The 24000-nt window shown below is 35.1% G+C and overlaps 1 protein-coding gene across 8 annotated transcripts in view; it reads right to left on the bottom strand.

Annotated features, from left to right (window-relative positions):
• The window catches only part of Lmpt (Limpet), a 586877-nt gene that overhangs the window by 390843 nt on the left and 172034 nt on the right, over positions 1 to 24000 (bottom strand). Inside the window, exon 1 of one of the 8 annotated variants that reach the window (XM_067122162.1) lies at positions 20810 to 21017. The exons of 6 other annotated variants lie outside the window; for them this stretch is intronic. The gene's annotated coding sequence lies outside the window, so the exon portion shown is untranslated. Of the gene's footprint in view, positions 1 to 20707; positions 21018 to 24000 lie in introns of those variants that run through there. One more of the 8 variants, XM_067122163.1, reaches the window with a different exon arrangement.

The following is a 24000-nucleotide window of genomic DNA, read 5'->3' as shown; positions in this document are numbered from 1 at the left end:
CAATCATTTAGTTTTGCTGACTCTTTTACGAATAAATTATCGATATTTATAAAACTTAAAATATGAACCTATTCAGCTTCATAAGAAATAGCACTTTACAATGAACTTTTCAATAATAAAATAATAATGAACATTACCAGTGAGAGTACAATGATCTCCATCCACCGTTATTATTATAATCTAGAGGCTGAACAAGCAGAAAGAGCCCCGTGACACTACTTCATAAATCTAATGGTAATTTTCACATTTCACATGTTCTAAGGGATGTTTCATTATTCATAGTTTTTTTTAATTTTCTATAAAAGAAAACTATTGAGATGGCTCTTTGTCTGTCCGTCCGCACTTTTTCTGTCAGCCCTCAAATCTTAAAAACTACTGAGGCTAGAGGGCTGCACACTGGTATGTTGATCATCCACCCTTCAATCATCAAAAAAAAAAAAAAATGCAGCCCTCAGTAGTTTTTATTCTATTTAAGGTTAAAGTGAGCCATAATCGTGCGTCTGGCACCGCTATAGGTGCCAACAACACAAGCCACTAGCGGGCCGTGGCTGAAAGTTTCATGGGCTGCGACTGAGTTTCATGGGCCGTGGCTGAGAGTTCCATACAGCATTTTACGTTTTACAGAACACTCGATTGCGCCGAAGAAACTTAGGCTCAATTTTTACTTGTTTCTTGTATTCACCAAATAAATCTATGTATTTCATTGCATTATTTTCTCTTAGCTCTATTTTAGCTCTATTTTTCTGTCTTCACACACGATTTATTAAGCAGTTTATTCTATGAGGTGGGGACATATGCGCATCGTGAAAAATAATAATAATAATATTAATAATAATAATAATAATAATAATAATAATAATAAATTTATTTGTTAAAAGCATCAGTTATTTCTTCTCTCAATTTTCTCCTTTTGCCTCCTTGTGGATGGACATTCCACTCTTCCGAAGCTTGCTAGGCAGATTCCAATTGAATGTTTGCCTATTCTACTGAAAATAGTCCTACTGTATTAAACAAAATGTGCTTCTGTGTAATTACTTCTTACGTTTGTAACACAGACAGTCTACCGATATTTTTATTCTTGGCGTGACGTACTTTTCATTACATTCGTTCACGGTCATTAAAACCTTTTGTGTAATAAACATTACTAGTGAATTATTATTTGTTTTCAAGATATTTTAAACATTCTTCCTGAAATTTGGCTTCAGTAAGTGGTGCTTTTTTGATAGCCGATGACCTTGAAAACATCCACATCAGTCTTCATGTCTCACATTCTATCCTGTATTTTATAAAATCTGTCTTTTCACTCGATCTGAGATCAACTATTAATAGTTATTTATCTATTCGTTTTAAGGAATTCAAGGATATTCAGGTGACTATTTACGTTGATAAATATTCCACAAGAGGAGAATTTAGATTAAACATATCTTATTTTTTCCATAAAGAGACCTTTTTGATGTATACTTTCTTTAATACCTACAAATTTAATGCTCGTATTTAGTCCAGGTTTGATGGAAACGAGAAAAAGGGGAAAAGAAGAAGAGTACCTGGTACGGTTAACCAAAACAGAAGTGAAGGTTCTGTCCTTGAATGATGGAAAATTACAGCAAAGATGGGAGGAACGGAGGGAAGGAGAAAGTCCCGGTTCTTTACAGTATAAACGAACAGAGCAAATCGACGGTTGCTAGCCTAGGAACAGTAAACTTGGGACATAACACCCTAGTAGGTGCTATCAATAACCTTCCTTGAGAACTTGAACCGCCGACCACTGAAACAGAAGCCCAACAATTAATTTTTTTTATCCACGCAGTCAGAAGGCGATATAACGCCTGCCTATGATGTATATATTATTGTGGGTGTTACAAGAGTGCCCGAGAGGTGAAGGGACTCCTTCATCGCCACAGATTAGTGTCTTAAACAGTACGTATTGAAAAGGGACAAAGATCGGACCACAATTGTGAAAAAAAATGAAGAAAAAGTAAGGGAAGGATCATCATGGAGAAGACAACCTGAATTAATCTTGTCGAGAATGGAAAGCAAGATGCACCCTAAATATGAGAACAAAACTAAAAAAAATCTTTAAGCCAAATATAAAATATTAGAAACCAGGATAAGTAAAAGAACTTTTGCCATCAAGTTATTTTCAGTGGGCGAGTTGGAACACTACAAGTATGAAGTAACATGAGCAGTCAGAATGAACTTGAGTTTCATGATACAAAACAGAGCTGGATGGTACTATAAATTCAGAGATGCGTAGAGATTTTCTTAACACGTTACTTAGCTTTGTTTGGCTACGAAAGTCCCATTCAGATATTCTTTCAAGAACAGATATCCTTTCAAGGATAGATATTCTTTCAAGACGAGAGCTGATTGACGGAGCCCACAATTCGAGACTGAGTGACAATGGCAGAAAGTACTGGAAGGTACAGGAGGATGATGAAGATACAAATCACCCTCAATAACAGGTAGTAGAAGAGAGACACCGGAGAGCGCCACTTCATTCACAATTTGGCCAATTTTAGGACAGGTGATCAATTTTAGTTGAACATAGTCAATCTATTTTGCAGTTTCATACTAACAAAATTTACATACAGTTTATCAAATTTTTTTTAAGGTTTGTTCTAAATAATAACAGGTCATCCCAGTTTATCCCAAAAGAACCTCAGAATCAGTCTAGTAAAGTAAAGCAGTTTCAATGTAATTAACAAGCTTGTAATTAATCGGATGCTTCATAACGAAGTAATGCTAAGTGGTAGAAGCTGCCTGAATTTCTTCGGATTACGTACTTTAATAAGATTTCTGGTTCTCATTCTCTTAATTAGGTCATTTTAAAATAATCAGCTTTTGCTCAATTGGATATTCGCAGAGCACTTCTACCCGTGCTATTCAACAGGCAATCTCAGTGACGTTCACAATTTTTCATATTTGCACACTAACTTCGTCATGGAATACCATTAATACGCTCGATCACTGCCTAAGATTTAGTCTTCATTCTGAGGGGAGTGATGCAGCTGTTTCAATTTACACATGTTATTCTAACATAAAAACATTAGATTAAAACCTTATACGTTTGAAAGCCATAGGCAGTAATATCATAAAAGAAAACGTTATATTTTAACCTGGACAGCCTGCGAGCCTCAAGCAAAACCTGATTTACCTATCAAAATTTACGCAACCAGGCCGTAACAGCACAATCTACACTGATAATATACCACGCTGGGGGTACACCTAAACAAATGACTAAACCAGCTCTTTCCAAATGTAAGTGGTAAAAAATTTTTGCACAAAAAGTAGCGCATCAAATTATTAAATCTCTTACTGTTAAAAACGTTTTGCTTAACAGACACAGGAAATAAGAGAAAATCTAAGGCAATGTCAACTGAACAAGATTTAGGAGTAATAATGGTCAAAATCCGAGTATTCCTTTCATGTTTACTTCATCTCAAGCAAACTAAAAGCACCTTGCAAACACAGTCCACATCAGCTGCAAACATAAGACTTTTTTTTAACCAAACTCACGCGGAGAATCTTGCAAAAGAAATAGCTCTCTTTAAAGCCTAGATCTGAAACTTAGAATTCGTCCAGAAAAAATCAAGTACATCTCTATTAATCCAAAGAAAAGCTCTCTTAACAATTCCAAGAAAAATAAGAATTGTCACTAAAAGTTCGGAGTAAATAAGTCTCCTCTTTAACCAACACGAATTTTATAAATGTGCAGACATTAACACAGATATTAAATACCACATTCAAGCTTAAACTACTCAATCATGGATGAATTCAGAGCAGAAAACTTCCACAATACTGACCATTTCATACCCCTACATATAAAGCTCACAACATCTCATCAAGCCCTCCTACATGTAGCCTACTCCACCATTCACCACTATACTCTCACTCTCTTGATGTTGAGAAACCTACTTTCCAATACCTCTTTCACTTCCTAGGTCGTCTTCTCCTCCTCAATCACACCACTTCCAAATTCCGTACTCTTTTTCTCAAACATATCATCCTTCATTCTCCAAACAGACCAGTTCATCTCAAAACATTCTGAGTTCATATATCTTACCATTTTATCATTCCTATGCATCTTCTCACATCAAAAATAAAAAATAAATGATTCATTTCTACACCTTTTTCATTTCTATTCCACATCCACACTTCACTTCAGTAAAGGAGAGATGGTTCAACCATCCCTTCCCACATTCCAACTTGGGTTTTATATACGTACACGCATACATACATACAAACATACATACATACATACACACACATATATACACATAATTTATATGTGTGCGCGTATATATATATGCAGAAGATACATATCCTGGGCTATTGATACGAAGAATGCCTACAACATTTAAAGACTATAAAATCATGTTGAGAAAAATGTGGCTTATACCATTCTAATGCGCAAATCTAAACGAACAAATATGCTACCCACATTTTGAGGAATCGAGTTTGTGGTTTCTGCTACTTACTTCATGAAGCACAGTAGTTAGAGTCATTGTGGAAACAAGTTTTCACTATTTACAGGCAAAAATCTTTTATAATACAATACTTTTTCTTTGCTTATTATTATTATTATTATTATTATTATTGTTGTTGTTGCTGTTGTTGTTGTTGTTGCCGTTATGGGAGAAAATATTTTTTAAGAGCGGACTCCAATAAAAGTGATGTAGCCTCCATCCAAGTATTCTCCCAAGAAAACGATGAGACACATCCACCCTTGTATGACAATACACGGTCCAGCCTTTTATCCGTGACTCCACTCTCCTGACTCTTATGAAGAGCTTAAATCCTATTCTTAGATTCATACTTGCTATGCAGCATTTGGGAGGGGGAGTGGGCAAGGCTTAAGGAAGGGAAGGGGATTGGAGTGAAAGGAGTAAGTTTACGAACCTTGTTAAAGGGGGAAGCTTAGACAGAGGAAGAATGTCAAGAATTTGCTTGATCTCTCTCTCTCTCTCTCTCTCTGTCTCTCTCTCTCTCTCTCTCTCTCTCTAGAATGTGAATGGCAAACACCATTTCCTTGATTTTTGGTAGGTTATTTTTTAAAAGGTTTAAGCTTCAATATATTTACAAGGAGTCGAAATTATTAAGGTCACTTTTTTGCCGTTTCTGAGTGGCATATAAGAAGAATAACCAGACTAAAAATTGTACTACAGTATGAATGAAATATTTTCATGGATTTCTTCATACAAAGCATGTATGGATAAATACACACAACACACTCATATAATTGTATATATGTGTATGTTTATGTATGTATGTATGTATGTATATATATATATATATATATATATATATATATATATATATATATATATATATATATATGATCTTATGATATTGTATGCTGTCCTGGGTGGATGAAGTATGAAGTGTGGAATGGGTTGGTGTAAATCTGATATCGTTTATTGAAGGGACTGCTTAGGATGGAAAGAAGTTGGAGAATGAAAAGGCGTCAGAGGTTAACGGCGTTACAAGATGCAACTGGTGATAAAGGTGTGGTTGACTGGCTGGCCTGGTATATATATAAGGAGTGAGTAAGAGTAATAACTATTCCTCTGCATAAGGGCAAAGTCGATAGCTATGACATTACAAATTACAGGGGCACAATATTACTTATCATACCATGCGATTATATGGTCATGGTATATACTATACATATATACATATATAGGCTATATATACAAGTATATATAATTATATATATATATTTTATATATATATAATAAATATATAATATATATATATATATATATATATATATATATATATATATATATATATATATATATGGAATGAGTAAGAGTAATAACTGCTCCTCTGCATATCGGCAAAGTCGATAGCTATGACAGTACAAATTACAGGGGCATAGTACTACTTATTACACCATGGAATTATATGGTCGTATTTTGATTGAAAAATTAAGATAGATGGCAGAAGGTTCGCTAAAGTAAAAACAGAGTGCGGGTGCACAAGGAAGAAGGTGCGTAGATCAAGTGCTTGTTATGAAGCCGCTGTATGAGATGCTTGACAGTTAAGGAACCGTAGTGACACAGACGAAGAAAAACTTCAGACAGAATTTCTGGAGATGCAGTGTGGAGGGTTTAGATGCTGTGCTGGTGCGGGAAGCAATTTAATTGAAGTTATTAAAGTATCTATGATGAAAGCAGAGAGTGTGTTCGAATTTGTAGACAAGTGCGTGACATGTGATGTGGGGCTTGAAGTTCGCCTCCTTCAAGGGTCTTTGTGTGTCGCCATGGCGTTTAATACCGTTATGAATGTAGCGATGTAGATGCAAAGGCATGAGATCAGAAAAATTCCAGGAATGTAGTGTCAAGAGGGAGATGTTTGCAATGATACGGTGTTGATTAGAGACAGTACAGAGAAACCACAGAGACGTGAAGGCGTTAGAAGTAACTATACGAAAATCAAACTGAAATAGAAACCTAGAAGAAGGAACAATAATTATTGACATGAATGGTAGAAGAATTAGGATAGAGAATTAGGATAGAAAGATACTGGGGGTAATAGATGAAGGTAAAATAGGGGGAAGAGATAAGTTAGAGAACAAGTAAAGCGTAGGTACTATGTTCAACGCAAATGAGGAAGAAGAAAAGAGGAGTGTGTATAAAACCATAGATGGAACGTATTTAAGGGAAATCTCCATAACAGTGAAGAGTTCAGTTACAAGGGGTTGAAACCAAACAGAGCAGTTGTATAGGCAGAAGGAAGAAGATTTAAAAGAATGAAGAATTTGGGAATCTCAAGATGTGACAGAAGTGTCTACACAAATGAAAAGATGAATCAAGCGTGTTTTGGTTTGGCCTAGTCCAGTAAAGAGAATGAAGAATAATTAAGTAGTGAAAAGATTGTACAATTCTAGTTTTGGTAGGAAGGAAACGAGAAGGCAGGAAAAATGTTTGACAGACGGTGTAGATGAGTTACCCTGCGCGAACAGTGTGTATATATGAAATGACTAAAGTTGTAAAAATTTTATCCATAGCCTATGGGGTTAATCCTTGGTTCACTAGTTAAAGAATCAATGTGACAAGATACATTTCTCTTGCTTATTCTCTGGAGACACTTTTTACAAGGGATACAGGCTAACTGAACATGTAGTACATTATCTTTCATATATATATATATATATATATATATATATATATATATATATATATATATATATATATATATATATATACATATACATACACACATACATGTGTGTAATATATATATATATGTATATATATATACACACACACACAAACACACACATTATACACACATAAACAGAAAATAACAATGCAATTGATAACTGCGTTCACATGACTCTAGTAGCTTTTCCTCGACAAAAATAAAAAAAAAGATGATATAATAATAATGTCAGATCATGACTAGTACCCAACAGGCTGCCATTGTTGGGTATTTGGGGTTTGAGTGTATGTGACGGAGCGAGCGAAATATTAACGTATCCTTGACTAAATTTCCTAACAGACGCCATAACGACAACAACAAGAACAACATAATGATCATTACATCACAGACAGTAAATGTAACAGTCTTATGTGAATCAGTCTTTTCCGTAGAATAATTTTGTTATCTTTTTATTTCTTTATATTCCTGATCTTCATCGTATTCAAACAAAGGAACATGAAATCCCTTAATACCTGAGAATAATCAAGTCTTAATCAAGTGTTCAATCCTAATCTTTTTGAAAGCTATCACTAGTCCTCCTCAAAGATTCATGCATAAATATTCAAGCTGTATAATAATCCAGTAAAATCACACAATCCCCAGGACAACAATAAACTCAAAATCGAGTTCATAAGGTATACAAATATTACCATGGGATGATACATACATGTTAATACGGGACTTTTTTGTTTGAGACGTATGTGTACACACACACACACAATATATATATATATATATATATATATATATATATACACACACACACACACATATATATACTGTGTATATATATACATATATATATATATATATATATATATATATATATATATATATATATATATATATATATATATATATATATAACATAACATAAGTGCAGCCACTAACTTACATCCCTTTTGAATTCCCGTATATCTTTAGAGGACCGTAGAGTAAGAAATGTTTACCCTTATAGCTAGCAAATTTTTTCACTGTAAATAGACTGACAAAATAATGTAATCTATAAATCATTCAAGTAGGAAACCAACATTTATATTACTCTGAAATGCAACAGTACCAGTTTCAAGAAAATACTCATGGTTTTGCACATAGCTACACTCACACACGCACACATTCACTCGCACATTGTCCACATTGGATTTTAATTAACGATAAGGTATACGGTTCCATGCCAAGTCAAGGGCATGAGGCAACGATTTTTTTACGAAAAATGGATAATTGAATAAAGTCAAATAAATATGGATTGGAATTTAACCAAAACACAGTATACAGCTGATGTATTCTCTTAATTTCCCTGACTTTTAACGGGACAGAAAGGTGAAAAAGCTTCTGGCTCGTACATTGACGTGTTTCCTCATAAAACTGTTTTAAAAATGAAACCAACCCCCTATCTGAAAAGGTGTTACCTCGAAACACATTCTACATACCTGGCTATGAAGCCTGGGAGTATTTTGAGCCATAGTTACTCCCAGGCAATGCATTTTTGATGAGCAAATCAAGTTAGGAAAACCCAATTGTGAAATAAATAAAACATGCCCAATCTTTAGCTTTAAAGAAGTGCATGGGACATCACATTAAGCAATGCAGTGAGGAAAAATAACGCTATAACAGCTGTCGAACAGATTTTCTATTGCTTAAAGATGGTCTTCAATATAAATACGCAGTTCAAAATAACTCTCGCAATCTATAAACATTAATTAAATAACTTACGTGATTAATGCTGATTAGTAAAATTACGGACGGTGTCAAAACAACACCGACACAATAAATACATATACAACATGCAGAATTCTAATTTTCATTTAAATTTTCAAGGACTTCTAAAAAATTTCGCTCTGTTACAAACTTTCCCAAGCAAGAAAAGGAAGCACGTTGGGGGAAGTCTAATAATCTATCTATTAACAGGAACTTGTGTCACACTAAAAATGTCATCTGTTACAAAAATGCACAAGTCATTGAAATTAATGTATTTCTAAAAAAAAAAAGTCTTGTTTCATCAAAATATTATGAAGTACGTGAAGTAGACAAGTTGTGAGCAAGGAAAACGTATGCTCTAATATTATTTAGGGAAAGCAGGATCGGCGATGCCATCGTTATTAGAAGTTACCAAGCACAGGTCATTCCACCATATGAAACACGGGTTAGTGCTAATCGAGTTTGGGAGCAAACAGCATCGTTATTGATGGGTTCCTGCTTCATCAATTCAAAACAGATTTTCAAAAAGTTTATTACGTTTTATTTATGCGACTAAACTTTCTTGCCAATACAACTGAGAAACATTTTTGCTAATAAACTAATCTGTCCCTTGGATACTCTTCCCTTATCAACGTAGTATCAAGGATCTGCAAACTATCAAACATATAAAATCAAAGGCATCAGAGACCACACAGCGATAACAGATCAATGACAGCAGACGGTTGTTCCACATTCTTTCCATTTAACTTAATTCACCTTTCCAGTTTCCCCTACAGGGCAAATTCCTGTGTTCCTTGCTCTCTCTCGCCTCAATAAATATATATACAGTATATAATATATATATATATATATATATATATATATATATATATATATATATATATAATACATATTATATAGACAAACATATATATAATACGTATGTGCAATGAATACAATTTGGTTAATATGCTTACTTTGATTGGAAACAGACGCTACAGTTGATTTAAAAAAAGACTTACATTCCATGGCTCACAACACTTTTAACTAGATTTCATTAACATGTTGACTACCCCATACTATATTCCACTTTTTTTCAAATTCTGCACCAGTAATCATCTTCCCATTTAATCAGTTCTTCATATCATCCACTTCTAGAACGGGGAATCATTTATGTCCTTTTTTAAGAGGCGGTTTATCGCCACTTCAAAGAGGCCTTCAATAAATTTCTTGCTTGATTCGAGTAATCACAAGTAACAATTTTTAAATTTTTACTTGACTCCAGAGCTTGATTTAAGTAATTATAAGTAACAATTTTTTTATATTTTACTTTGTCTCTATTTTCATTTTAACTAAAAAAAAAATTAAAAGTAGAGGAAAAAATAAAAGTAAAGTGCTCTTATTGCACTTGGCTCCCTGCTTCTAGTGACCTCCAAAAACCCCTTGTTTATTTACTTCCCTTCACCACACCACCCCCACCCCCTTCCCCCACTATCCAAAAAAAAAGAAAAAGTTAGGAATTTCTCACTGTACTTTCTCTTAACATTCTCGGCAGCAAAGGAGGAAAAAATTCTTTGCCGTAAACAAACATTAATCTTGAGAGCTAAACAATATCGAAAGGAAGTCGAGAGTTTCTCAGAGTAGCGTTAAACTTGGAGTATGCGCCAACTTGGTGTACCGCAAACTTAAGATTATATATCCATGGGTAAAGTTTCGTGTAGTTTTCTGTACTAACCGCCACTACAAATATTACATTAGTAATAATAATGAAAATGCCATTACTATTCCAGCAACCGAATATAAGAATACGACACTGCAATTGCTACTTCTTACACTTACACACAATAACAATAATTTAGCGAACTAAAATAGACTATAATACAAGCTGATCTTGCTTCTGTTGCTAAAAGAGTATTCTTATGATAATTTATCCTCCTTAATAATGAGCTAAGCTGACGCTTGAAAACACCAGCACGAAAACATGTAAGTAGGATTGTTGTTGCATGCAAGAGAATCTTTTGCAAGGGTAACTATGATTTTGAATGACATTTGGATATATCATCTGTGCGATTCACAATCGATTTCACGAAAATACGGTCTGATCGCCGAATAATAATCAGTGCTGGCATAAGCCAAGCTAAACAAAACCCAAAGAAAAATAATATTTGAACATGGAATAATCATTGTCTCCTCAAATTAACAGTAGAGTCTTTCAGCACTTTGATGCATACAATAAGGCTTCTCAGTAAACATAATACATACAACATATAAAGGCCAGGTAAAATGTATAATCATATAACAACCATCGTCTTATTCATTCTCAGATTTAGTCTGAGATATGACGAGGTGCTGAGTCATTGTAAGTCTCATTAAAAGCACTGATTTAATGTTCTGGTTCTAAAAGTGATCAAATTACAAGATTTTTTCTCAATGACTATGCATTTAAACGCCATGCTCTCAAGGTCTCTTTGCTAGAAACAATTTGTCTTTGAATAAATCTACAGTATTTCAATATTTTCATTGTTATCATTCTCATTACCAATATAAACAAACACCTCAAGCGTCATAGGAAAATCAGATGACCATAAAACCAGAACTAAATCATATAAAATTTCCTGACAGACCTAAAATAAATGTCACTGGTCATCAAGAGTGTTATGTGCAAACGATTAACTACAACAGCATTACGGGTATTAAAATTAACCACCTGGACCCTAGCTTCATTTCTTCTGTAAGAAACGAGGAAGTTCATTCCTTTCCCTGTAAGCTAAATATGGTTTCTCAAAATGTCGTAGTCTGGATTTCCCAAACCACGGAAATTCAAGGTTGTAGCCATCAACATTTCTGGCAGCTCACGCACCATTGAGCAAATCATGAGGAACCATCTGCATTAAGGGTTTATATCCTGATTAATCTAAATAGATTCTAAAATGGAGCTTAAAGAGGTTGTAAGTCATTACTAATATTGGAGAGTGAGAGATCTGGACAGCAGCCAATCTTCCATCCCCTAATCTAATAAGTTAAGTTTGCTACAAAACGAGCATGGATACATGATTCAAAAGTGGGAAAAATTAATTAGTGCGCACATTTCATCTTTTTGCGCTCATCAGTGAAAATCTTCTAGGTTCCTGAGTACAACAATATTATGTTTCAGTGATGCTCAAAGAGCTGGTCAAATTTCAAAAGACCGTTGGTAAAATATCAAACATTTGTCAATTGACATGGAACTTCGGGAACCAATCATTATGAAAGCACTTATTTGATGCGATAACAAACCTGCTCGCATTTACAACCATGCATTATTAGATGTAGAGTATTTATTTACGAAAAATCCTAGATCATATCCAGAGATGCGGCAACCATTTTGTGGGACACAAACAGCAGCATATGCAAGTTTTATCAAGACTCCTCCAAATCCCTGCGTATGGAGGTATTTGGTGCATAAAGAAAATATACAGGTCTCACTAAGCAATCTCTTAATAAATCGGGATTGGATTTTTACTCGTTACTTAATAGTTCCCTTCCAATAGCATTCGATTTTACTGCTCAGTTTGTTGTCATGAACATCTTATTTTGACGATTTAGTCTCTCGATGAAAAACTAATTTTCTACCGCTCAGTCTAATGCTGAATGAACCACTGTTTATCGTTTAGTATCTTTTCCGAGGTGTCTGGGTCCACAGTTAAAATTTTTGCTAAGAAGACACGTTTTTCATTCCAATCTTTTATTGCTCCTTCTAAATCGAAGGACATGAGTTTTCTCTCAAGTTTTTACTGTGAGACAAATGTCTCTTGCGTAAAACCTGCCGCTACAGACTGACTGCAAACCTTTATTTTTAGTTCACTTCATCAACCAGGACAGAAACAATAAAACAAGGAAGTCTAACAGATAAGCATGAATTTTACTAAAGATGTAAACTTTGTAAATTAAACGTAATTTACAAATACTCCAGAAAACTAAAACCCGAATCTCTCTCTTTCTCGCATAATATGAAGCCAAAACCTACAAAATGATAAATAAAAATTACTTAAGTACATTCATTTAATAATTTCGTTTTACAATGAGATTCTCGAAAGAACAAACTTGCGACTGAAGCATCAACTACACGGAAACCTGCCACCGTCCCCGGACAACTACCTGAACTATTATCATTACTATTATTATTCTTTTTTTACGGGTGAAACACATAAAATCACTCTACTGAATTCGTTGTCACAGCTCTTATTAGTCGAGACAAGCTCTGGTCACCGCCTAAGGAAAGCTAAAGTATCCCATCTAATTAGTACTGTGTGCCATCTCTCTCCACCAGGATTAAAGGGTAAAAACAATATACCTAGGGTACTTTGCATTTTTAGAACTGTTGTCTGCTGAAAAAAAAAAAGCTAAAACCATCTGTCAGAGTGAAGTCTTTACGGGATTATAAATAAAATAAACAAAGCATGTAACAAGGTTTATAACGAACAAGACGCAAATACAGATGATATTTTACATATGGAATCAGAATCCACTCCTCACTTATCAGATTACATACGATTAACATACTACATTTCTTTTATACTTTTTGAAGTGGACTTTTTTTTTTTAGAACATTTTCTGCACTCTGCAATAGTGCAAAGATGTTTTTAACTCCAATGACGTCTTCAACAGTAATCCCCACCATTCAAGTTTAAGCCTAATAAACAACAGATCTATAAATTCTACATGAATTTTGGCTGTCTGATAAGGGAACTCTCATTTTACAACATGGATTTCTTTTCGTGCATTCACAAGCCTTATAAAGTGAACCTTATTTTGCATTCACAATCCTCTACTGAAAACTTCTGAAGCGAACGTTTTCTCCACATCTTGTCATTCAACAATAACTGGTAACCAAAGAATCCAGTTTACACATACTGTTTGTATGTAAACAGATAAAAATCAAAACAAATCGCTTGTTTTTTTCCCACGTTCTTAATTACAATATACTCCTAAAAAGATTAAATATCTAATCATAGTTTCAAAGAAACAATAAAGCAACCCTAATGAGCAACAAATAAGAATTAGTATACTGTTAAATCCTGTCTCCTCGATAAAACTTCCTTCCCCTCGATTAACTTATCACACTAATACTGCTCTTTGGCCATCTGGCCAATGAAACTTGCCTGTAAGTGTTTCCTGCTTCTATTTCTACTGCAATTAAAGTCGCTTTTATATCTGCTATGAATCACTGAACTTGTTTACTTCGAAACAAAAGTTTTCCTGTTCTACGAGGAAAATAATTGCTCTAACCTGGTCTTATACTGCAAGGTATTGTGGTCGTTAGCCAACACTACCATCAACAACTGTTCACAACACCCCCAAAAAAACAATTTCCATTCTGCTGAATTTCTGGCCTGATCTCCGCTCTTCAAAAGAAAAGGCTGCTCCCTTCAGCTTTATTAACTGTATTACACATCTACAATTTTACCTTCACACTTACAGAATGCTGTAGCATTGCTACAGCTGATGTATAGCTTAAACTCCTGAGGTTTCCAATTAAACCAGGCTTAAAACAATAAAAAAAGAAAACAAATACATACTTTTGATCACTAGGATACAGATTAAATTCAGTTTAAGAATAAAGAAAAATAGTAAAAATTAGACGAAACAAGACAAATAGTCCTGTAGAAGAATAAAACTTAAAAGTTTTTTATTTCTGTTTTCTTTATGTTCACGCGGTATAACGGAATATACACATATGTATGCGTGTATGTTTCGTTTCTTGTACAGTATGTATGTAGACAAACAATATATATTAAAAATCTAATTATTTAAATACGTAATTACAATAACTTCATAGATGCGTTCACATACAGCTTTACAAAAAAAATTATATTCACATTCACACATACATACAGACATACGCGCAATCAATGTAAACGTTAGCTAAATAGCAACTTGGCCTCCGAGTATTTTCCCCAAAGGTCTACGGGTCCCGGAAGGGTCAGCGACATCGCCCCCCCCCCCAACCTCTGATGAGGGTGGTGGGGAGGACAGGGAGGGATTCTTTGAATTAATTCCAGTTCGTACCAGTTTCCTTTTCATAACAGTGCGTTTGGGATGCGGCCTCTTCAATAGGGACTGTCAGATGCAACCCTAACGTAGGGGAATTTGAGTCGGGGGGATGGGGTAGGGGAGGGACAAGGGTGCTCACGATGTGCCTTCTTGTTTCTACAATCCCTGTCACCACTCGTCGGTTCCTTGACCACTTTCCTGTTGCTGCTGTTGTCGTTAATGTTGATGAGTTTCTATAAAGGTAAAGTGATGCAACATAAAGAATGAGTAGCAAACGCAACGGCAGCAACCGACAATGTAGCTTAGTGTAAAACAGTTCTTCTCTTGCATTTACATTCCTACTGTAGTGAACACCATCATTATCATTGTCAAGGAAAACTTGCTGTTTAAGACAGGCCAGTTTAGAAAAAAAAAATTCCCATATGTAGACGCAGCCCAAAAATTCTACGCATAACTGAAATGACAATTCCACGCACTGCACTGACTACATCATACAGACATTGTCAAGAGCAATACTAACATGATTGTACAAACGTAGGTATTACGTTAATGCAAGCCGAAAATACAATGTCCCTTTAATTATATACATACCCTGTCATTCTATGATGTCGCTAGTTTTCACAATGAGATTACAGAATGTACATGCGTAAAGTCACACACACACACACACATACAGTATATGTGTGTGTGTCTGTGTGTGCACAAATCCAGTGGTGCCACTGTCAAACTACAAAACAATGGAGACAAGACGACAGACCTGGCCTTTCTAAGACAAATTAGAAACACAAAGAAGGTTCCAAATCTATATACTACAGGGAAAGAGAAAGCTATCAAAATCAGCAAGCCGAGACCTCCTGGGTAATATTAATTAAAAACAGGAAATGGTGGTCTGATGGGTATTTATTACCTAGTTATCGAAAGGAGTAGAGATTATATTTGGCTTCAACAGAACTCTGACCGACAGAGTATCCATAAATGATGTTAACTAAGGACAGCTCTAAGTGCAGATACACAAAATATAGGAAAATACAGATAATAAAATATAGGAAAGTACAGATAAAGAAAATAGAGAAAGTGACAAGGGAAGGGTTACCAATCTAACGGGATGATTTTTAGTCAACCTTTCAAGAAGCAATGCAAATGATCTGTTTGAATTATTCAACAAATGAATAATTCAAACACATGATTAGAAAAGCATGAAGTACTGTAGTTACTGGGATTCGGACAAACCATAACTAGAAGTTGTGGACCTGATCCGTGTCATTTTCACTTGCGTGACGGTTACATAACATAATTTCTTATCCTATTTATGTTCATCATCCTCACACATACACGTGCGTCTGTAAAGGAAACTCTGCAAGTTATGAAACGAGAGAGAGAGAGAGAGAGAGAGAGAGAGAGAGAGAGAGAGAGAGAGAGAGAGAGAGAGACTCAATCTGGTGTCTCATTTCTAGCTCGTAGTAGACATGAGCGGAGGTCATATCTCGTAGTTCACCTCATTCAGCAAATCAACCTCTATTAGGTCCGCCTCGAGCGGAGAAACGTCGGGAAATCTTGAGAAAAAAGAAAATGAGCGATGTTAAGACTCATCATGATTACTTAACCGTACTACCTTCTCACAGAGAGAGAGAGAGAGAGAGAGAGAGAGAGAGAGAGAGAGAGAGAGAGAGAGAGAGAATGAATTTCTTGATTTCTTGATATATATATACTATATATATATATATATATATATATATATATATATATATATATATATATATATATATATATATATATATATATACATCCATACATACAGTATATATATTATATATACTGTATGTATATATACACGTACATACATACATACAGTATATATACATTATATATACATGTATAATATACATATATGTGTCCGTGTGATTGTATGCGTCTATGATTGTGTGTATTTTCTTTCTTTCTTTTACCAACATCTACGTCTTATACTTGGCATTTAAACGAGAAGAGATTCAGCTTCATCTTTGTCCCCATACTTTACACTTCGAATACTTCTAAGTGTTTATATGATATATATATATATATAATATATATACTGTATACATATATATATTTGTAAAGTCTGTGTGCAATAATGTCTGTCCGTGTGGCACACACTGAAACAAACAGATATTTAGTTATGTGAGTATTTTTTAAAACCTCAGATGACTCTCAAGTCCGAGGCTTAAGAGCATGCGTGCATGATACTCTCTCGATTAACCCCGAACCAAGGTCGGAGGAGAGCAAAAAACAAATAAACAAAGAATAAATAAACAACGGGAAGCCAGCATCATTTCTCTCTCTCTCTCTCTCTCTCTCTCTCTCTCTCTCTCTCTCTCTCTCTCTCTCTCTCTCATACACCGAATGTAAATGATTGAGCATTTCAGCGTTTCGGTATTTCTTCAAATCTATTAGCAAATTACAGAGGTCTGACCCGGACTGCTGTGCTTTCTAAAAATAACAAAAAGGTCTGCTACTTCTTTACCAATCTCTCAGAATATTAGTCTCTCGTTTTCCTGTCCCCCGATTTGGGTACTGTTGCGTTCCTGCTTCCATTCTACCCTTGCGAGGTTGACAGTATCAGAGATAAAACGAATGTGCCGATGACTCATGGTCATAGTCAGTACGCTAAAATGCTGATTCACCCTCAGAGAAAAAAATACGAATAATATCAGACAAATAACTAAACAAAAATAGGCAGACCTTGTAAAAAAGACCAGACCGATAAGGAAAAATAATCTGGGATAACAATTCAAAATAGGAGAGATAAAGGAAAATAGGAACTAAGAGATAAAATAAAACACACTGAAAAAGAGCAAAAACCTTACTTCGCTGCATCCGGGTCCTGTTGCCCCGAATCTCTAAATGCTGTGAAACAAAGAAATCTGTTTATACTCTGATGCTAAAAATATACGTAAATGTTCTGTTCCATATACAATTATTACAGGCAAACGTTTTGTCTGGAATTTTTGGATACTTCCTATCACAAATAAAGGAGAAAAATCATAAGTTCCTTATCTGCAAAGCAATTTCAGTAGAGCGTTTTGGTCTTTCACTATACCACTTCATGACTTACTTTAAAGTCAACGTAAATTCTTGTTCCTTTCCTTATCATCTTTAAAAACGTATGAGACAACGATGGATTTTATATGGACAAAACAGTTGCTTATCACCTATAACATAAAAAAAAAACTACCTATCACTTATCTTTATTCCAAAGATGCAAACACTTAAACGAAAATCAGAAACAAAAAACAAAAGAACAAACTGTAGCCTTGAAAAAAGGGTCCTCAACTAAATTATGCAAAGGTCTCGTTAATAAGAAAAAAGAACGTCGTAAAATCCATCCAAATAAAAAAAAACTCCACGACCTTTCCTGGCGATGATAAATGCCTTATGACATTAGAACTTTATTTAGTATGTGAGCCAAGAGAGACTCCTTTAGCTAAATCATTTATCAAGATAGTTATGAGTAAGTCGAGCAGAATTCTCGCACATATCCAAATATATAGGACATTTCCTTACACGATGATTTTAGCATACTCATTCTCCAAGTTCACTTTCTTACTTGTGCGCATACTATGTATACACATAAAACATCCTGTCCATTACTGAGTATATATTTACATTCATGTGCCTTTATAAACAAAAGTGTTATCTTTCCACATATTCAAAACACATCTTGTTATATTTGCATTAACAGGCAAACTCAGAATCAATGCCTATCGTACACAAACACACATGAAAGTATTTACACACAAACACACACTTGTATTCATACACAAACATATATGTGTGTATGCGAATATAGATGTACTCATCCAAATAAAGAAATGAAAAAGAAATAAAGCAACTACGAAAGGCAACAGACATCACATAACAACGCGAAAACAATGAGGTCACTGATCCCGAATAGAAACGTCTCAAACTCATTTTGTTTTTCATCTTTTCCCTCGTGACATTTAATATCAAAGGTCTTCATCTCTAAATTACGCTACTAAAGAATTTATACTTTACTAATCCCTCACAAAGCTCAAGCCTTTCGTAACTTCTTTTAAGCTCGAAAGGCTTAGGAGAAAGACAGTCGTTCGCCTGGGTGAAAGAGATGAAAGAAGAAAATAAAGTACATCGTAAGAGAAAGGTGCCTGCTAGACCCTTCTGCTATATTATGACCGCATAATTTAACTGTATTTATTTTCCAAGTTCTCTATGGCTTTGATAAGCTGGCTTGACCCAAGGAAAGGAATCTGATGAACTATCGTCTAGGCTGGTTGTATTGCTAACATATAAATACACACATATTTATATAATACATATATATATATATATATATATATATATATATATATATATATATATATTATATATATATATATATATATATATATATATATATATATATATATATATATATATATATATATATATATATATATGTATAAGTATGTACGTATGTGTATATATATAAATTTGACTCACATCAGGACCGAACCCATGTCTTTCAATTGAAAGACCTGGGTTCGATCCTGATGTGAGTCAGAAATTTATTTCTGTTCCACACGTATGTATATATATATATATATATATATATATATATATATATATATATATATATATATATATATATATATATATATATATATCACAATGTCATCTTTTTTTTATTTCCCTCACATCCAAAAGTCGCACATCGTTATTCACAAAGTACCCATCTTCACCAGGCAATCACCCATTTCTACTCACTATGTAGGCTAATTGGGATGGTGGTCTGGTACATCACTGTCTATAGCCCCCTGCAAATATTTTCCATGTAGTAATAATTAGCATGGTATACTTACGTGACTGAGCATATACTAAAGGTATCCTTTACAGTAAAAACACAACAGAACTAAATTCATTACAACACTTGCATGTTAACACAAAAAATTATGACATGAAAGTAGTACACACCAATTGCACACTTCCTAACACATATTCATCGTACTATGCATCAAACTGTACACATTCCAGCAGAATGAAAACGTGCTCGAATCACACCACAGACGCTAAGGTACATTAAAATAAATAGCAAAAGCAACACTAAATGGGAAAGGGGGGCCACAATGCACTGGATTTCCGGAATTCTGGGACAGAAGCATCCGCCTGATGACGTCACTCCAAGAACTGTGACCAAAACGTAAATATTTGATCACCACCGCAAGCAACACTGGACAAGTTTTAGAATCAGTATTAGCTCATCGTGGCTCCATCCATTCTGCAAATAAATTCTGAGTGACGCATAAACAAAGCCATAAATTGCGTGAGGGACGAAGACACTCGAGATATAAGAAAAAGAGAATCAATATCAAATACGATTGGCCGTGGAGTGTTTTCTTTCATTTTCTCTGTTATCCTTTTTCATGTACTCTTTCAGGCTGTTTTTGTCATGATTTATCAGTGATTTAAAATAACAAACAAAATTCGTTGTTAGACGCGCTTTGCTCATACGGATACGTATCACTCAGAATACTGTTTCCAAATTCAGATGAGTCCTTTCAACATTAATATAAATTTTAAATCGTAAAAAGATATGACCATCAATCAAACCACTTCATCTGCTCTAGATATCATCCCTCACAGTAACTGCTTTTTTCTTCTCTTCCTCTAATTCACCCACAGAAAACTGTCGTCAGCGAGATCGAGAGGACGGCCTAACGGAAATCTCCATCCCTTTACAAAACTCCATTTCATATTTATCGCACTTTCCCTTTCGCACGGACACAAACACTAAGCTTACCAGCACTTCGGAGCTCTCTATTTCACCCAATACTCATATACTTTTCTGACGTTGGCTACTGCCACAATTATCACACCCAATTAACTGCACTTTACAACACACCTCTAATCAGAAGGGAACTCGCTTTTCCGCCGATCCAGAAGGAAAACTCGCTTCTGCGCCACTGTTTTGATTTATCTAGCGTCTTATCTCTCTCTCCCGACTACAGAAAACTAATAGTTAGCGCGGGGCGATTGTCGGTAAATGGGGCTCTCCAGCCACAGCTAGTAAACACTGGCACAGGCTAAGGTGAGGGTCTCTAGTGCCACACAGATTCTCCCTTGCAGTAAATTGGACGCGTTGGTAACTCGCGTGTGGTGTTGCCAGCGAAGTGGGTTGTCTACTTCTCTAATCCCTTCATGAAATACAACCATCGTTTCTGCTCTTGCTGTTGAAGGGCAGGGGGTGAAGAGCAGTGAGGCTTCTCAAAGAGAGAGAGAGAGAGAGAGAGAGAGAGAGAGAGAGAGAGAGAGAGAGAGAGAGACGGCAAGTAAACATAATAAACTTCTTCACACGCCATTCCAACATATTATCTTTTAAAATTTGTGAGAAAAGCGACTGTCTCTTCGTCAATGTAACCGATCAGCACATGAGTCCATAACCGGTCAACCCGGCTTCCTTCCTTCCTAAGAGTCGCACTAAATACAACCATCAATATATGTTAACAATATATCCCGAAACAAAGTCGATTTGCGAGAAACATTACTCCAACCCTTTTCCCCTTCTTCTGAACCGGAGTCCGCTAACCCCCTCACTGCCATTCCACAAAAAGATGGTGAGCCTTATCCTCGGGAGCCTTTTCAGCGCCTTTACAATAACATTTGAAAACACATCCATGTTTGCACCAATAAACGCTCCAGAGCGTGCGTGCGCGTACGCACGGGCCTACGAACTGTTTGGTTATGTGTACACTGGCCTTACCAAGATGTTGCCAAGGATAGGATGCTTAGATCAGCAGTTTACACTTACGTTTATAAAGTCCGTTTCCTCATTGCCTTCGATTTTGATGACATTATTATTATTATTATTATTATTATTATTATTATTATTATTATTTTAGTTCAATTTGTGTGTTCGTTCGTTTAATTACTTATCATTCTGCTTTCAGCTCCGATACAATGAGCAGTTGTAACAAATTAATTTAATTTGATATCCACAGCACACGACGCGTTAATATCCAAGTAAAATCCAGCTCGGAAATCGTGAAAGATTCCTTTGTACAGACTCAATCCCATTAACTTCCTTAATTTTTTAAAATTTCGAGTAAATACCCCCCAAAAAACTTGTATATAATTCACAGAAAAAAAAGAGAAAATTCAGTCAAATGCTGGTACAAAATTCAACCAAGAGTTTGGAAAAAAAAATTTGCCCAATTATTTGAAAACATATAATTAATAAATAGAAGAACCTCCACATAAGAATTTGTAGACAATTACACTAAGAATTTGGAAAACTTCATTTATGAATCTAAAGAACACTAAGTTAATAGCTAGAGAAAACTGCCAAGTATTTAAAATAATTTTTCCATAAGTCTGGTGAAAATACGAACAACAATCTGGAGAGCATTTAGTAAAAAATCTGATATACTTGGAAGAAATCCGACAAAAGATCTAGAGAAAATTCAGTCAAAACATGGGGAAATCTGACTCATGAATTTGGAAAATATTCAGTCAACAATTTCAAAAGAAACATGTCAAGAAATTGCAAAAAAATTCACAAAGTAATAACTAAAATTCATGCTCTGCTTTTCTTGGTTCGTTCGTAGGTCGCACTGTCAAATCTAGTCGTGTATTGGGCTTTACTAAATATAGTTATTCATTAAAAGGTGTCCCACTTTATCAAGAACAAAGCTTTGAAATGATGTAACTAAGGACAATTGCCGACTGCCACGAAAATTACAGATAGATAATATGGAACAGACGTGTTCCACAAAATGAATGAGGTCTCTTCGTTTATGTTAAGTCTTTAATGTGTTAAGTGGTTATTTGGAGATAAACGTTCGACTGGTTGCATTGAGGCATCTCTTCATAGTCGTATTTATATAACGAACTAGAAGTTTAGAGGTTATTCGAAATCGGTCCTCGTCCCAGATGTTCTGACACAGGAATAAAATAAAATCATCAATAAGTGAAACTATTTTTGTGTCCTCGCGCGTGGGTACGAAAAACAAATGTTACAAAAAAAATCCATATGTAACTGTAATGGTTCATATGCTTACACACATACATTCATACACAGATACATACATTCATACATATATGTACATATATTTTATATATAGTATGTATTAATGTAACTGCAATGGTTCATATGCTTACACACACACATTTATACATACATACATATACATAAACACATATATATGTATGTATATAAAAAGTATTTGGACTTGTTTGCTAGTACAATAACTGTCTCCAACCTCGATGCCACCTACCACACACGATTAATTGCCAGGGAACTTGGGGGCAAAACGAGCTTTCTCGAAACGTGCCTACACACCTCTGCCTTGCAGAAATCAAACTGCAGCCGCCTCACTAGAAAACGAGGTCAGATATAAGTTGCATATCCACTAAAATACCTATGGATAAAAGATGAACTAAAAGGAATGTGTAGATGCTTCATTTCTTTCATTTCCAAGGATACTGCATCGTGTGATACAACTGACACACTTTTCATATTACATTCCTATGACTCGACCAAATGTCTCGAGCTTGCTTAAGCATTTGCTTGTTTTCATGTTATTTCATTTACACGACATTTTCCCCCTCAGAGGAGGTGGCACGCGAAAGTACTAGCCTTCTGGATTTCCGCAAGTACTTTAGGGATGAGGGTGCTGCCCCCACGCCTACCCCAAAGATATTACAGAGGATTACGTGCAGCCAGTGTCTGCATTATCTCGGTACTTCATCACCCAAGCACTGAACTGATCAGGCCAAATGTTGCTTAACTTTGGTAATCGTTAGACCAGCAGTACTATATATATAATCTCCAGCAAGTACTAGCAAGGGGCTAATTCAGTTTCAGGATTTCAAAATAGGTGTAAACCCTTTCAAAAGGCAGTAGTTACACAATTTCCTACATTATTCCGAGTCATTAGTAGTGCTTTAACTATTAAAAAATATATTACTATTACATAAGATGAAATAAAGGAGAGAGAGAGAGAGAGAGAGAGAGAGAGAGAGAGAGAGAGAGAGAGAGAGAGAGAGAGAAATGCCAAGCGAAAACCTACATAACCGAGGACTTCTGCGATGTAC

The sequence above is a fragment of the Macrobrachium rosenbergii genome, chromosome 20 (assembly GCF_040412425.1).
Source record: "Macrobrachium rosenbergii isolate ZJJX-2024 chromosome 20, ASM4041242v1, whole genome shotgun sequence".
In the NCBI taxonomy this organism is placed as follows: domain Eukaryota; kingdom Metazoa; phylum Arthropoda; class Malacostraca; order Decapoda; family Palaemonidae; genus Macrobrachium; species Macrobrachium rosenbergii.
The sequence above is the reverse complement of the archived record's forward strand: the minus strand, read 5'-3'. Positions and strand labels throughout refer to the sequence as shown.